The sequence below is a fragment of the Geotrypetes seraphini genome, chromosome 3, assembly GCF_902459505.1.
Source record: "Geotrypetes seraphini chromosome 3, aGeoSer1.1, whole genome shotgun sequence".
Lineage (NCBI taxonomy): Eukaryota > Metazoa > Chordata > Amphibia > Gymnophiona > Dermophiidae > Geotrypetes > Geotrypetes seraphini.
The window spans coordinates 310,780,155-310,795,833 of NC_047086.1; positions in this window are offsets into that span (position 1 = coordinate 310,780,155).

A 15,679-nucleotide genomic window follows, 5' to 3' on the forward strand; every position below is an offset into this window, starting at 1 on the left:
GTAAACAAGGTTTCTCAACAGGGAAGACCTGGCTTGGCGTCCGCGGGTGCGGGTCGCCGGACTAGATGGACCTAGGGTCTGATCCGGCGAAGCCATTTCTTATGTTCTTATGTCCTGGTAATTTTGATGCTGAAAGCCCTGATTAGAGACCTGTGTGCTCAAAATAGGCTTTACTTTTTAGGAAGGGATCTTTGAATTATCTTTTTACAACATTTTCTAATAGGGAACAGTGCCAAGAGAGAGAATAGTTGCTGGGTCATTTTTGTTTGAATCCAAAATACTACTGCATCTGAGAAGCAAGTTAGGGTTTACCTTATTGATTTTGTTAAAGCCACTGTAGCAAGTTTAAGAGTGACAAGAAAGGTGAAGAACTATAAAAGAAAGAAGATGACCAGATAAGTGACTGAAAAATGGATAGATTGATACTAGAGAGAGAGAGAGAGAGAGAGCAGGTAGAGAATAGTAAAAACACACAACACAGAAAACTACTTGCCTGTGTAGTGAGAATTTCAGTAATTTGAAGTCTGGAAAACAAAAAGGGAGAAATTCTGTATAGGATGCCAGTTTCTGCAGTTGCCTAAGAAGCGGCTGAGAATCGCACACTGGTGTCCTATATAGAATCGCGTCTGCCCTAAGGGACAGCCGCCTAAACCCCCAATTCTTTAACCGGCACCCATGCCACAGGCACCAGTTGGAGAATCGCGTTGCTGCTGAGGGATGCCCAATCCCTCCCGAAACTACCCGCGAACCCCCACCTGACACTGTCTGCAGGAGGGATGCCTAATCCTTCCTGCCGCCATCCCCCTCAAAGTACCGTGGCAGGAGAGATGTCCATTCCCTCCTGCCAGCAGGCCCCCATTCGAACCCATGATGCCACTCCCCCAGACCTCAATCCTTCACCTCGGCATCCCCGAACCCACCCCCAACCCTTTGGTACCTTCCGTAGTTCAGCCGGCCAGAGGGATGCCCGCCTTTTCACAATGGTGGGTCTTCCCCTTCCCAGTGCATACTGGGATGTACCGGGAAGGGGCCTAAGACCTCACCCTTAAGATCATCACATACTATCATACCCATGTCCCGTTCCTCTTTCATGCACAAAAGATCTTCACTCCCTAAACTGTATCATGCTACCTTCTCTAGCCTTATTCATTATTCAAATCTAACCTAAACACCCACCTGTTTGATTAACTTTTCTTTCAAATCTTAATCCCTGGTTCTCCTGCTTATAGCCTTGTTGATTTTAACTGTACTCTATAATAAATAAAAGTCCCAAAATCTCTTATTTGTTCCATGGGTTCTTGATTAGATTGTAAGCTCTATGCAGTAGGGACTGCCTCTTTTGTATTTGTATGGAACTCTCTATATATAGTAGTGCTATAGAAAGGATAAATATGAGCTGTTGTAGTAGTTCAAAATCTGAAACTTATCCCCCCCTTTTACAAAACTGTAATAGTGGTCTTTAGCACAGGCTGGTGCACTGAATGCTCTGCACTGTTCCCGACACTCAGAGTTCCTATTATTACATATTATATATAGACAGAGTACAAGCCTAATAGGAGATTTTTTTGCCTTGACAGGATGCCTCTGGAAGTGGGCAAAGTCATCCAGCAGGGCTGGCAGAGCAAAGGGATGACTCAAAGGATTTGGCCACATAAATCAATGAGAAGCCTCAAGTAATTGCAGATTATGAATCTGGAAAGGCCATCCCCAGCAACCAGGTGATGGGCAAGATTGAAAGAGTCATTGGTCTTAAACTACGTGGAAAAGACATTGGAAAACCACTTGATGTGGGTCCCAAAAAGAAATGCAAACAAAGCCTCGAAATCAGTTTGTCTACTCTAGGCTGATCTCGTCTGGCTGGTTATCTTTCCAACAGCCTGAGTCTTTCTGCATTGCCAAGCTGAATGCAAGAGGGTTTAAGATTTTCTTCTGGGGATTGTGTTAATTGTGTTAATGTTTTTACTTACTTTTTTTTACTGTGACGAACTTGTAGTGCATTTCGGAGATTCACTGGTGTGCTACCAAACGCTATTTTTCTAGGCTTCTTTTTGTGATATTTTTCTTTTTACCTTTATTACCATGGACCCCTGATGAAGGTTGTCCGAAACACGGACCGTGTTGGGTCCCCCGTCTGGTAAAAGGTTTTTAGTTAAGATTTATTTGTCAAAATAAAATTTGCCTGCACCGTGTACAAGTCTGCAGTTTTGGTTTGTTTGCTCTGAATTGTGTTAATGTTCACATTTTTTCTTTTTGTGCGTGTGTGTGTTATGAAACAAAGGCAGAAATAATTTTGTTCACTTTCCCTTTTGGAGATTGAAGAGTGGAAAAAAATAAAAAAATATAGAACTTTAAAATGCTGCTAAATATGTCAGATAATGTGTAGGAAAAGCTTTTTTTAAAAAAATATCTTTATTCATTTTAAAAGCCAACATCAAGTGCAACATATTATCAATAATGTACAAATAGACAGCACTTAATTCCATCAAATGATATAATGAAATAATAAAAACATATCCCTTCCCACCCACCCACCCTTTCATTTAGCATAAAGACAATCAAGAACAATACAAATAATCAAGACCAACAAATTACAATCAAATAATAAATAAAAGGCATAAAAGGGCTAAAACCAATAATCAATCTTTACAAATTCTGTCAATGGGTCCCAAACCTTCTTGAATTTCTTATAATGTCCCAATTGTATTGCTCTCATACATTCAAATTTATAAGTTTGCCCCAAGGATTCCACCAAAAACTATAATTTAAACTGTCCCAATTTTTCAGAATAAGTTGTAAGGCAACTCTTGTCATTATGAAAAGTAATCTATTATTACATGAAGTTATTGGACTCTTGGCCCTCATTAACGTGCCAAACAGCACTGTGTCATATGTCAATGCTACTGAAGCTTCCAGTATTCTATTGATTTGACTCCAAAAGGATTGCCAAAATTTAAGTATCAAGGGACAAAAGAAGGGCAGATGATCCAGTCAGGGCCGCCATCAGAAATTTCTGGGCCCCTTACTGAGCAATCCTATTGGGCCCCCCCACGCACCCCTTCCCCCCCCCCTTTGTCCGGGGGGTGCTATCAAGAAATTGGCAGGGGACAAAAAAAAGTATGACAGCAGTGTTTATTGTTGTGCACAGCAGAAGCTTAATACAGGAATTTGTGCTATGGTGGCCTAGGACCAATGTTTCCTCTAAGGATTGATGAGGTGTGTGCAAAAAAAAATATGCATGAGCGACAAGTTACATATTCCACAAATTTATGAGCAGGCGCGGAGGATGCATTTTTAAACAAATGTAGTTTATCCTTGTACTCCTTATGTATTTTTAATCATCTATGGATATGTTTGTATGTTTATTGTTGAAATGGTTTTATTTATTTCCCCAAATTTATTTTTGTTATACGCATTGAAAATATTTGATATTGCGTTTAAATCAAAATCTCAATAAACTTGAAACGAGTGCCCGTGAGATTGTGGGAGGGTTAAATACTCAAAACTTAGAAGAATAACAATTTACTTCAAGTTTTTGCTACGCTAGCTTTCTGGTATCTTTACATACAGTGGCGTACCTAGCATAAGTAACACCCGGGGCCCATCATTTTTTGGCACCCCCCCATCTGTAAGAAAAACATGATTTTTAGTAACAAACCACAAGTCACACATGAGTACCTAGGAAAAGGCAGCATCTTACATATTGCAGTGAGCAGTACATCAATACACCCATTGTAAAACTAAACAAGCCAGACCAGCACAGATCAATCCTACATCGTCAATCCTAACAGAAAACCATGTCTTTCAAACACACAGAACACAGAAAACACCTTCGCCTAGTATGGAATATGTCATCACAACCGAACCTCTCCCCCTTTTACAAAACTGTAGTGTGGATTTTAGCCACAGTGGTAACAGCCCTGACGCTCATAGAATTCTGAGCATCATAGCTGCTACCAAGTTTCAAGTTTCAAGTTTCAAGTTTATTAAGTCTTGATGAATCGCCTATATAATTTGCTAGGCGATGTACAATAAAAATAACATGTATTAATAAATGAAACAAGTACAATGTTAAAAATGACATAAAAACAAATTTGTTGTGTAGACATGAAACATACTTTACAAACTAATCAAAAACCTAAATTCACAATAATGTGAGGGTAAAACATACAAGACATGTGAGGCTAAATAGGGAAATAGTTACAATTTTGATAGAAGAGAAGAAGAAACATAAAAGGGAAAAACAAAAGGTGGGTAAGAGGTGGCTGTTTTTTTAAAAAAGAAAAAAACCAAAAATGTATATAAGATTGTGGTGCTAAAAAACGCTCCACAGTTTTGTAAAAGGGGGGAATAAGATAGAAATACACAGTTTCAACGCTCTAGCTCAGAGATGCCCAAACTTTTGGGCTTGCGAGCTACTTTAAAATGACCAAGTCAAAATGATCTACCAAAAATAAAACTAAAAAACACAAAGCACACTATACGCTGAGAAAATGTTAATTATCATTCCTATTCTGGGTTTTTTCAAAGAGGTCAAGGCAGATGACTCTATGCATTGTCACCTCAGTAACAACCATACAAAAATAGACAAATATACCCCCATTCTTTTTATTAAACCACAATAGCAGTTTTTAGCGCAGGGAACTGCGCTAAATGCCCAGCGCTGCTCTTGACACTCATAGGCTCCCTGTACTAAAAAACACTATTGCGATTTAGTAAAAGGGGGCCATAGTGCAAAATATAGACAGCATATATAAATTCAGACACATTTTGATCACTAAATTTAAAATAAAATCATTTTCCTACCTTTGTTTGGTAATTTCATCTGGTTGCACTTTATTCTTCTGACTGTGCATCCAATATTTCTTCCCTTCTTTCAGCCTCCTGTATGCTTCCTTTCCTCCAGACCTCATTCCCTCCCCCAACTTTTTCTTTCTTTCTCTATGTCTGTCTTTCTCTGATTCTGTGCCCCATTTTTTTGCTTTGTTTCTGGTTCCCTGTCCCCTTCCCCTTCTTTCTTTCTTCCTTCCTCCGTGCCCCATTTTTTGCTTTTTTTCTGGCTCCCTGCCCCCCCACCACCTTCTTTCTTTCTTCCTTCCTGCCTCCCCCATGCCACCACCGCCGCGGAATAGGCTGCTGCCGCAATCAGGAACAGGACAAAATCTTCCTGCTTCTCTTCCCTGCGGGGCCGATCAACTCTTGCCGCCTGACGTCAATTCTAACGTCGGAAAGGACGTTCCGGGCAGCTAGGCAGCGATTGGCTAGCCAGAACGTCCTCTCGATGCCAGAATTGACGTCGGGCTGCCGCGAGAGTTGGTTGGCCCCACAGGGAAGAGAAGCAGGGAGATCAAAGACATGGTGCCGGCCTGATCCCCGATGGCAGCAGTGAGAAGGGAAGGGAAGCAGGTTGGGCACCACTGCTCTAGACGAGCCGCGAGCCGCAAGCTAAGGAGAACAGTTGACCGCCCCCCCCCCCCTTGGTACACCACTGGAGCAGCAGCGTGTCTGGCCGGCTCATTCGTTCAAAGCCGCGGGTGGCGGCTTCTTGCGAGATCCGCGCCTGCGTCTGAAGCCTCTCTGATGTTGTGACATCAGAGAGGCTTCCGATGCAGGAGTGGATAGCGCAAGGAGCCGCCAACCCACGGCTTTGAACGAACGAGCCGGCCGCTGCTCCAAAAGGAAGAGAATGATCGCCTCCAGACCTCGAGCCACAAATAAAACCTGGAGAGCCACACGCGGGCCGCGTGTTTGAGACCGCTGCCTTAGAGGGAACACTGCCTAGGACCCTGGGGGAGCCCGGGCCCCCTGTCACCTCCGGGCCCCTGAATGCAGGACTGGTAGTACTGCCCTGATGGCGGCCCTGGATCCAGTGTCCCTATATCGAGATGACAGGGCCAGCATCTATTTGACTTAGAACTATCTAATTTTTGTAATCTAACAGGGGTCCAAAAACTTCTATGCAACAAAAAAAACCAAGTTTGTCTCATAGATGCTGATGCTGTACATCTCATCCTCCAAGTCCAAATTCGTGGCCATTGAGACACAGAAATCTGCTGCTTAGTCTCAATGCTCCAAATGTCTCTAAGACTAGTTTTGGTTTTTTTGTTTAAAAATTCAGATATCAATTTACACCACTTGGCTGCCTGATGCCCCAGCAAATCTGTCTGGAAGCACAGGTCCAGCAAGCTATACTGAGTTTTCAAGTTTCGCCAATCAGGGAACCCCTTCTGAATGACTTGCTTCAACTGCAACCAGTTATATATTTGAGACTTTGCAAAACCAAATGCTTGTTGCAGTTGTGAAAAGTCAAGTAGCTTTCCATCTAATAACACATCATCCAGTGTGCATATGCCCGCCTGCAGCCAGTGCTTCCAGAGGATCTTAGACTCTCCAATTTGAATCTTGGAGTTCAGCCACAAGGACTGACATGTGGATTGATGAATCGGAATAGGTTTTAGGTTATTAATAAATTTTAATGTCTGCCATGTGGATAATAAAATTCTATTGCCTTTATAAATCCTAGGTAACTTGATACTTAAAACATGACACAATCTCAAAGCAGACATAAGTTGCCATTCTAAATAAAGCCAATCAGGGAGATGTTCCATGAGCTCAGGAAGGATCCAATACATATCCTGACGCAGTATATAGGCCTGATGATACCTATAAAAGATTGGGAAATTTACCCCACCCGTCGCAGTTGGTTTTTGTAAAGATACTAAAGCAATATGAGCCATTTTACCCAGCCAAATAAATTTAGTAAGGATACTATTTAATTTCTTATAAAAGGACTCCTGAAAATAAACTGGCAACATACCCATTTGGTAGCAAACTACAGGCAAGTAAGGGAGAGAGGGGACATGACTGTGGGACAAAGGGACAAAGTGGAGGGGAGGAGTGCGTTGGGACATGGGAGGGGCAGGAAATTGGGACAAAGGCTGGAAAGCAGGGAGGGGGGCATGAACATGGCACACAGAAGGGAGGGAGGAAGGGGGCACTAACTTAGGCCATAGGAGGGATGGAGGGAATAGAAAGGGAGAATTGTTGGGCATGAGTGTGTGAGAGGGAAAGAGATGGTGCACATGGGGAAAGGAAGAAAGAGGAAAATTGGACTTAGAGAGAGGAATGAGGTAGAGATGCATGGAGAATAGAAGGATGAGAGGGAGAAATGTTGGAGATGGTGGTGGAGAGAGAACAGAGGGACAGATTGAAGGGGATGCAAGGGGTAGAATGTTGGACATAGTGATGGAGGGAAAGATGTGGCATGGTCCTGGAGAGGGGTGATAGGAGAAATGGGTATGGGTCTAGTGGGCAGTGGTGACAATGCTGCACATGATCCAGAGACTGAGAGGGAGAAATGTTGGATTTGGCAGTAGAAGAGGTGGGAGAGATGCACCCTGGATCTCTCTCTCTCTTTCCCCACTCCCTTTGCAGCAAGGGAGGGAATGAGATAAAGACAGAAGAAAGAAATATTGGATGCACAGTCAGAAGGTAGTACAACCAGAGACTCGTGAAATCACCAGACACCAAAGATAGGAAAAATAATTTTCTTTTCAATTTAGTGATCAAAATGTGTCAATTTTGAGAATTTATATATTTTGCACTATATTTGTTTGTTTTTCTATAGACTTTAAAATACTGAGGTGACTGCACATTTTAAAGTCATCTGCCTTGACCTCTTTGGAAACCCCCCACCCCCAAATATAAATGATAATTAACATTTTCTCTGCATAGTATGTGCTTTGTGTTTTAAAAAAAATTTTGTGGTTACCATTATGTATTAATAAAATTATATTGTGTGTATATATGGGGAGTTATGTGATACTGTAAGCTTGGGCAGACGTGTCTCACCTATGCTCCCGGGCCCCGAGTCCGCAAGCCAGCTTTCACCCCCCTTAATAGTGCTCGCGGAGCCCGACAAAACTGGTCCAAAGTACTATTATAGTACAAGGACAAATATTTTCACTCACCGGGGCTCCCGATGGCGATGCGCACCACCAAAAAGGATCGCGACCGCCTGGTGGTCACAGCGGACAAGATGGCGCCGGGATCCACAGCTGAGGTGAGTCAGCTCTCGCCGGAAGCCTTGCGAGATATTACCTCGGCAGTCGTCCTGGCGATGCAACCAGGCCTCGACCGTCTGTCAGAACAGTTGCAGAGGCTGGAAACTATGATCGCGGATACTAACCGCCGTACCACTGAATTAGAAACCCGTGTGTCCCGCATCGAGGACACTCAGGGATCCCAACTACAATCTTTTAAAGTGTTGCAGGAGCTGACACGTGCTCATACAGAGCGGCTGGAAGATCTGGAGAACAGGTCCTGCAGGTCCAACTTACGATTTTTGAGAATACCAGAAACAGTGGCGGGACCTGTTCTCTTGCAGACACTGGAGATTTGGCTGAGGGAACAATTTTCCTTGCGGGAAGATCTGGGCCCCATACGTCTTGAATGGGCCCATCGCCTGGGCAAGGAACAAAATTGGGAGGCCCGCCCAAGGATGATAATTGTTAAGCTGCTAAACTATAATCATAAGGTTTCAAGTTTAATAATTTTTTTGATTAATTGCTTAATCATACTTCTAAGCGATGCACAGTTTAAAATTACATTTGATGGGTAACAATACAATAAACAAGAATATTAAAAAAAAACAAAACCAATACAGAATTACAATCAATTTTAACATATTCATAACATTGGGTAAGGGGGAATGAAATACAAATCTATAAAGTAAAGAAGAAACATTAAGGGAAAAATACAAAAGGTAAACAAAATGACAAAAATATAATAAGATAAAATTTAGTAGGGTTATTGGATATTAAAATTAGTTTTCAAAGGCATCCTTGAAAAGAAATGTTTTTAAATTACTTTAAAATTTTCCGAATTCCTGTTCTTCCCTTAAAAATATTGGAAGGGCATTCCAAGTCTGTGGTGCAGTAACCGAAAAAATAAATTGCCGTCTTGTATTAATAACTTTCAACGAAGGAGTAGTCAATAGGTTTTGTTCATTAGATCTTAAAACTCTATTTGAGGAATATAGAATTAATAATTTAAATAAGAATGCAGGAGTCTTATTACAAAGGGTTTTATAGGTCAGTATACAAAGCTTATACGTAATTCGATGAATAACTGGAAGCCAGTGTGCATTTTTAAGAAGTGGTGTTACATGGTCAAACTTTCTAGATTTGGTTATAAGCTTAATTGAGGCATTTTGAATAATTTGAAGGCGCTTTATTTCGTTCAACGCAATTCCTTTGAAGAGAGAGTTGCAATAGTCGATTTTAGAAATCACCAAAGAGTGAATAAGGATATTAAGTGATTTGGAACATAGAAATTTAGAAATAGATCGAATTTTACGTAATCTGTAAAAGGTAGTTTTCATAATATTACTAATATGGTCATGAAAATTTAGGTGGAAATACTGTGAAAATACAAGCAATTGAAAGATGCCTTGAAGTTCGAGGAAAATGAAGTTCGCATATTTCAAGATTATTCAGCAGCGTTGATGGAAAAAAGGAAACTGTTCTATCCACTTTGTCCAACCCTAGTGGCCAAAAAGTTGCGCTTCATGTTTCTATATCCCGCAGTCCTGCGTCTCCATCATCAGGGACAATGGCATACTTTTGACTCTTCGTTGGAAACTGCAAATTATATGAATACTCACCTATAGGACCCTTCCTGAGTGTGTCCTGAGATTTTGAGTATTGGTCCTTGTGCTCTGACCAAGGGCGTATGTACGGCTACCAGTCATTTTGCTGTTTCATTTAGTTGGGTGGCTGTCACAAGTTTACTACATTGTACATTTGAGATATAATTCTGTTTAGGTTTCTTACTCTGTTAGATCATTTTCCTAGAAATTGTCATTTTTGGGGGTGGTACTATTTGTATAGATAATTGCAGTGACTCGGGGTTCAGGAGGGGGGCATTTTAGAGTGACTCAACACACTTCTGGGGCCGCATTGGTGTGGACCAATAGTTGTGTTTAAGTTGGAGATTTTGGGGGGGAGAAGGGGGGAGGTTGGAGGTTGGGGAGGGGGAAAGAAGGGGACAGGATAGGGTCTTTATATGTGTTATTATCTAATAGTATCTTTTTGATAAACAGTTCTGATGTTTTTGAGAGTGATGACTCATTGATACATGTAAACAGGAAGAAGCAGGACGAGGTACCTTCTTGGGTTAGGCTGGGAACCCGGGATGATAGTTTCCACACAAAGAGTAGCCCACAGGAATTGTATCTCCTTCACTACTTATGTCCCTAGCAGTATCGTTGCATATCATGTCCTGGAATGTATCAGGCATTACATCCCCGATTAAGAGAACAAAAATTTCGAACCAGTTAAAGAATCATAAAGCTGATATAGTGTGTTTACAGGAAACTAGATTAACTGATTTAGAACATTCCAAATTGGGTCGCTCCTGGGTGGAGCTGTATTTGCAGCATCATCACCACAAAAAAGAGCGGGAGTGGTGATACTAATTAATAAATCCTTACCTTATACAGCGACACTTATTGAGAGAGATCTACAGGGTCAGTATCTGTTATTGTACCTTAAAGTGGAAACTTATTCTTTCTACCTTTTGAATGTATACGCCCCTAACAAGTATGATCACACCTTTTTTGAACGACTGACGGTTTTATTATTGGAAAGGATAGACTCACCGATATATTTAGCGGGGGATCTTAATCAGGTTCTTGACCAGACCCTAGACTGCTCTAACCCTAGAATCACTGGGGGGGGGGAGGGGAGTGGGAACCTGAGGCATTCCATATTTGTGTGCAACTTTGGACCTGGTCGATCCCTGGCATATTCTCCATGTTAATGAGCGAGACTATACCCGTAGATCCCGGGCTCATGGGACGTTGTCCCGGATTGACTGTATACTTACTACTAGATATTCTTTTCTTACTATTGATTTATTGATTATAGGTCCCTCAATAATATCAGATCATGCGTTGATCTGGATAGATGTTAATGTAGGATTTGGGATACGTGGCCCCACTCGCTGGCGCTTCCCTAGTTATTTGTTTCAGGATGAACATTTTCACACTTATTTACTTAACAAGTGGGAGGAATATCAGGAATTTAATGGCCAACAAATTGTGAGGGACAGGCAAGTTCTGCAGGACTCCAGGGAACATACCTGTCCTTAGCGACTGAAAATATTCCACCCCCTAGTGGTAGCAATGCAGCTGGAGGACACCTGCTCAGCTTAGAGGGAACACTGTAATCAGACCCAAAATTGTTTTGGAACACAGCGAAAGTGGTATTACGGGGAGATTGTATAGCTTATGTTATTGCACGAAATCGACGATTATCTAAAGACATCCTTTGCCTAGCGTGAGCTGGTGGCTGCCAAACGACATTATACTCTTCATCTGTCCCCTGTAGTGAAGGAAAATTGGTTATCTATCTAGACTGCACTTAATTCTTATATACATGAACGTACTGTCAAAATGTTGTTTTACCAGAAATTTAAATATCATAGATATGGAAACCAGTCAGGAAAATTGCTCGTGAACCTGACTAAAAGGGCGAGAGGACAGCGCTTTATTATAGGATTGAAAGATGGACTGGGTAAGCTGCAGCATAAAACTGATCAGATAGCAGGGACCTTACTGGAATACTTTACGGATATGTATAGTAGCAGGGACTCTGGTGCGGGGCTGCTTGTCCAGGATTATATAACTGACTCTGGACTACCCACCCTGACAGATCGGGAAGTCAAGTTCCTGAATATGCCCATTACTCAGAGAACTACAGAAGGTTATTCAACGCCAGCGCAATTATTCCGCGCCGGCCCAGATGGCTTTACAGCCGAATTTTATAAATTACTATCTCCTCAGATTGGCTCTCCATTATGAGACTATTATAATCAAACTATAGAACATGGGGAGTTCCCCAGGGAGGCTAATGTGGCTTGGATTACATTGATTTTAAAACCCGGGAAGGAGGTGACTGCCTCAGACTCTTACCGTCCTATTTCCCTTTTAAATGTGGACATTAAAATCTTGGCTAAACTACTAGCGGACATATTAGCTAATATTCTTCCAAGATTTATTGGCCCAGAACAGGTGGGCTTTGTAACGGGTCACCATGCGACTCAAAATGTACATATTAATGCTGGCACACGCCCAGACCCAAGAAATGCTCATGTTAGTCCTTAGCTTAGACGCGGCGAAAGCTTTTGATCAAGTGGAGCGGATGTATTTATTTGGGGTGTTGGACTATTTAGGGATGTCAGGGTGGTATGCACAGGCAATACGAGCATTGTACGCATACCCAAGAGCTTATTAGTTAATGATGTCATCACAGAGGCCTTCCTTATCAAACGGGGAACCCAACAGGGCTGCCCCTTATCTTTTTGTTATATTTAGAGCCGTTCCTTCGAACGGTTATTAGAAACCCAGGGGAGTGGGGATAGCCTTTCAAGACCATACGATAAAAGCCTTGGCTTTTGCAGATGATTTACTCTTCACACTAGCACATCCACACACTTCTATCACCCAGCTTCTGCAATCACTTGAAGAATTTCATTTTTACTCAGGTTTCTCCCTGAATTTCCAGAAGTCTACAGCCTTGGCGATCCCGTCTTCTCTTGGGAAGGTGAATTTCCTTTTACATGGGCTACTACATCAATCAAATATTTAGGGGTGTGGCTACCGCGTGATCTCACTACCTTATATAAGTGTAATATAGCTCCTTTATTGGATGACACTTTGAGACATCTTCAGATCTGGACTACCTTCCCGCTGTCAGTAGCGGGCTGCGTAGCCTTATTTAATATGGTATTGTTCCCAAAATGGTTATACAGGTTTCAGGCTTCCTCTCTTATTATCTCACAATCATCTTAAATTAATGAAATTTATCCCCCCTCCCACCCTTACCATATCATATGTAATAATGTATATCATATAATATATTCTTTTCTACTTATCCAAGCACTTAATGTAAAATCAGAAACCCCCCACCCTCTCAGTTACAATTATGTAAATAAGGAAAAAGTGTTATTTACTCATTACAATAATCTGTCAATGGTCCCCAAACATCTTTGAATTTATTAAAATGTCCTTTCTGTATGGCTAATATTCTTTCCATCTTATATATATGACATAAAGAATTCCACCAGAAATTAAAGTTTAATCTACTCCAATTCTTCCAATTAAAATTAATTTGTTGAATGGCAACTCCAGTCATAATTAGCAAGAGCTTATTATTTTTTGAGGATATTTGACTCTTTGCCCTCATTGACATGCCAAATAAAATAGTATCATATGATAGGGCCATCGGATTTTCAATAAATTATTTATTTGGCCCCATATTGATTTCCAAAAATCCATAATAGATGAATAATAGAGGATCTAAAGTCCCAGCTTCGAGATTGCAGTGCCAACATCTATCAGACTTAGAGCTATCTAATTTATGTAAATGAACAGGGGTCCAAAATGCTCTATGTAACAGAAAAAAACAAGTTTGTCACATAGATGCAGACATTGCACATCTCATCCTCCAAGACCAATGTGGTTTTATTTGGGGCATTGTTGAGACTCAGGTATCTAATTGACACACATAAAAGCAGACTTCTTCTGATTATGATGGGGGTGGACATGCAAATGATAACCAAGAACTGGAAAAATTATGATAGGCTAAACTTTTCTTTTTGGTAGGAATCACTTTGTTTGTGTTATAGGTATGAAAAGAATAAATGCGGAACAAGTGGGAAACAATAAAAGGTTTAAAGCAAGGGTGTCCAAGCTGCGGCTCGAGGGCCGCATGCGGCCCAGTGAAGTATTTTGTGTGGCCCTGGTCGAGGGTGATGCAATGTTTTACTCTGCTGCCCCTGGGTGTTTACCATCTTGCCGGCTCCCTCCTTTGTCTTGCTGCAGCATTTGTGCAGCCCCAGAAACATTTTTTTCGGCCAATGCGGCCCAGGGAAGCCAAAAGGTTGGACACCCCTGGAAGAAATATGAGGTCCATTGGAAATAAGTTAAATAGCAGATTGATTAAATTGGTAAAATCCTTAATTCCTGGAATTTCTTAGTTTTCTACACATATCCAGATAGGGAGGGAGGGAAAGGGAGAGGGGAAGGTATAGAATAATTTGTTTTAATATTTGTCCCAATACAAGTGCTGTTAATCGTATCTGTATGCATATTTGTATGCACTTTAAGCCTTGAAAATTAATAAAGATTAAAAAAAAAAAATTCACTGTGACATAACATTTACTTCTATAACACAGTCACCGTTAAATTCTAAGCAGTTTACAAAAGAAAAATAATACAGAAGAATGAAAAATTTTAATCACATAAAGTATCTAGAGAACAAATACGTTTTCAAATGTCTCCTAAATAATTGATAAGAGCAAGATGTCGCGATTTGAGAAACTAAATCAGTATCCCAAGCTGCTGCCTGGAATGACAAAAGGCAATGATGATATCTTTTAGATTTACACCCTTTGATCGATGGGAAGATAAATAATGCATGTGAACATCTGGAATTTTTATTGTTAGTAAATGTGAAAGAATCTAAAAGATAGTTAGATGTCAAGTCAGTCAAGATCTTATAGCAGATACAACCGAACTTAAATCTGACCCGAGCTTCCATCGGCAACCAGTGGAATTCATGAAAAAAAGGGATTACACGATCATACTTTTTCAAATTGAAAATACCGTATTTTTCTCTCTCTCTCTCCATAAGACACACCTGACCATAAGACGCACCCTAGATTTAGAGGAGGAAAACAAGAAAAATAACCATTCTGAACCAAATTCTCCCTGCCAGGCTCTGCACCCAACTCCACACTCTTTGCCAGGCTCTGCACTCTGTCCCCCCTCCCTGCTAGGCTCTGTACCCTGTCAGCAGGGCACAGGGCAGACGGGAACAGGGCACATGGCAGTGCCTAGTGGCAGGGCAGGCAGTGAAGTCTTTCTGTTTCCTGCTCAACTTTGGAAAATGCACCTGCCTTTACATTTTTATTTCCTCTTTTTAAATTTTTTTAAAGCAATTCACATGTCCAGCACAAGGCCTCTTACCTCAGCTGTACATTTGTTGTAAATTTAAATTAGTGATTAATTTACTGCAATTCCAGCAGGAGGGCACCTTTCCCTGGTGTCTTTCTGCAAGGTACCTTTCTGCATCGGCATCCACCCAAGTCCCCATGTGCTGCGGCAGTGAGAGGCAGGTGTGAGCCCCGAGCACGCCTGCCTGGTTCACGTTCTGCCGCCCGAATGGTGTCAGCTCAGTCCAGCGCTGCATCAGCAGGTTTCTCCATCTGCATCGGAAGTGAAAGGCAGACGCGAGTCCCGAGCGCGCCTGCCTGGTCCTGTGCCGCCACTCAAATGGTGCCGTCAGCTTCCGCGAGTCTCGTGAGAATCAACAGCATCATTTGGGCAACGGCGCAGGACCAGGCAGGAGTGCTCGGGGCTCACGCCTGCCTGGCAGATGGGGATTCGGGTGGCCGTCCAGCAGGGGGGCCTGCTGATGCAGGGCAGGACTGCCAGGATTACATCAAGGTACCGGGGGTGGGGGCGCGTGGTATTCGCTGCATAAGATGCACCCTTATTTCCACCCCCTTTTTGGGGGTGGAAAAAGTGCGTCTTATGGAGTGAAAAATACAGTAAGTCAAACTGCTGAGTTCTGAACAATAAGTAATCTGCGCAGGTTTTTTTGTGTGCCAGCCAGAT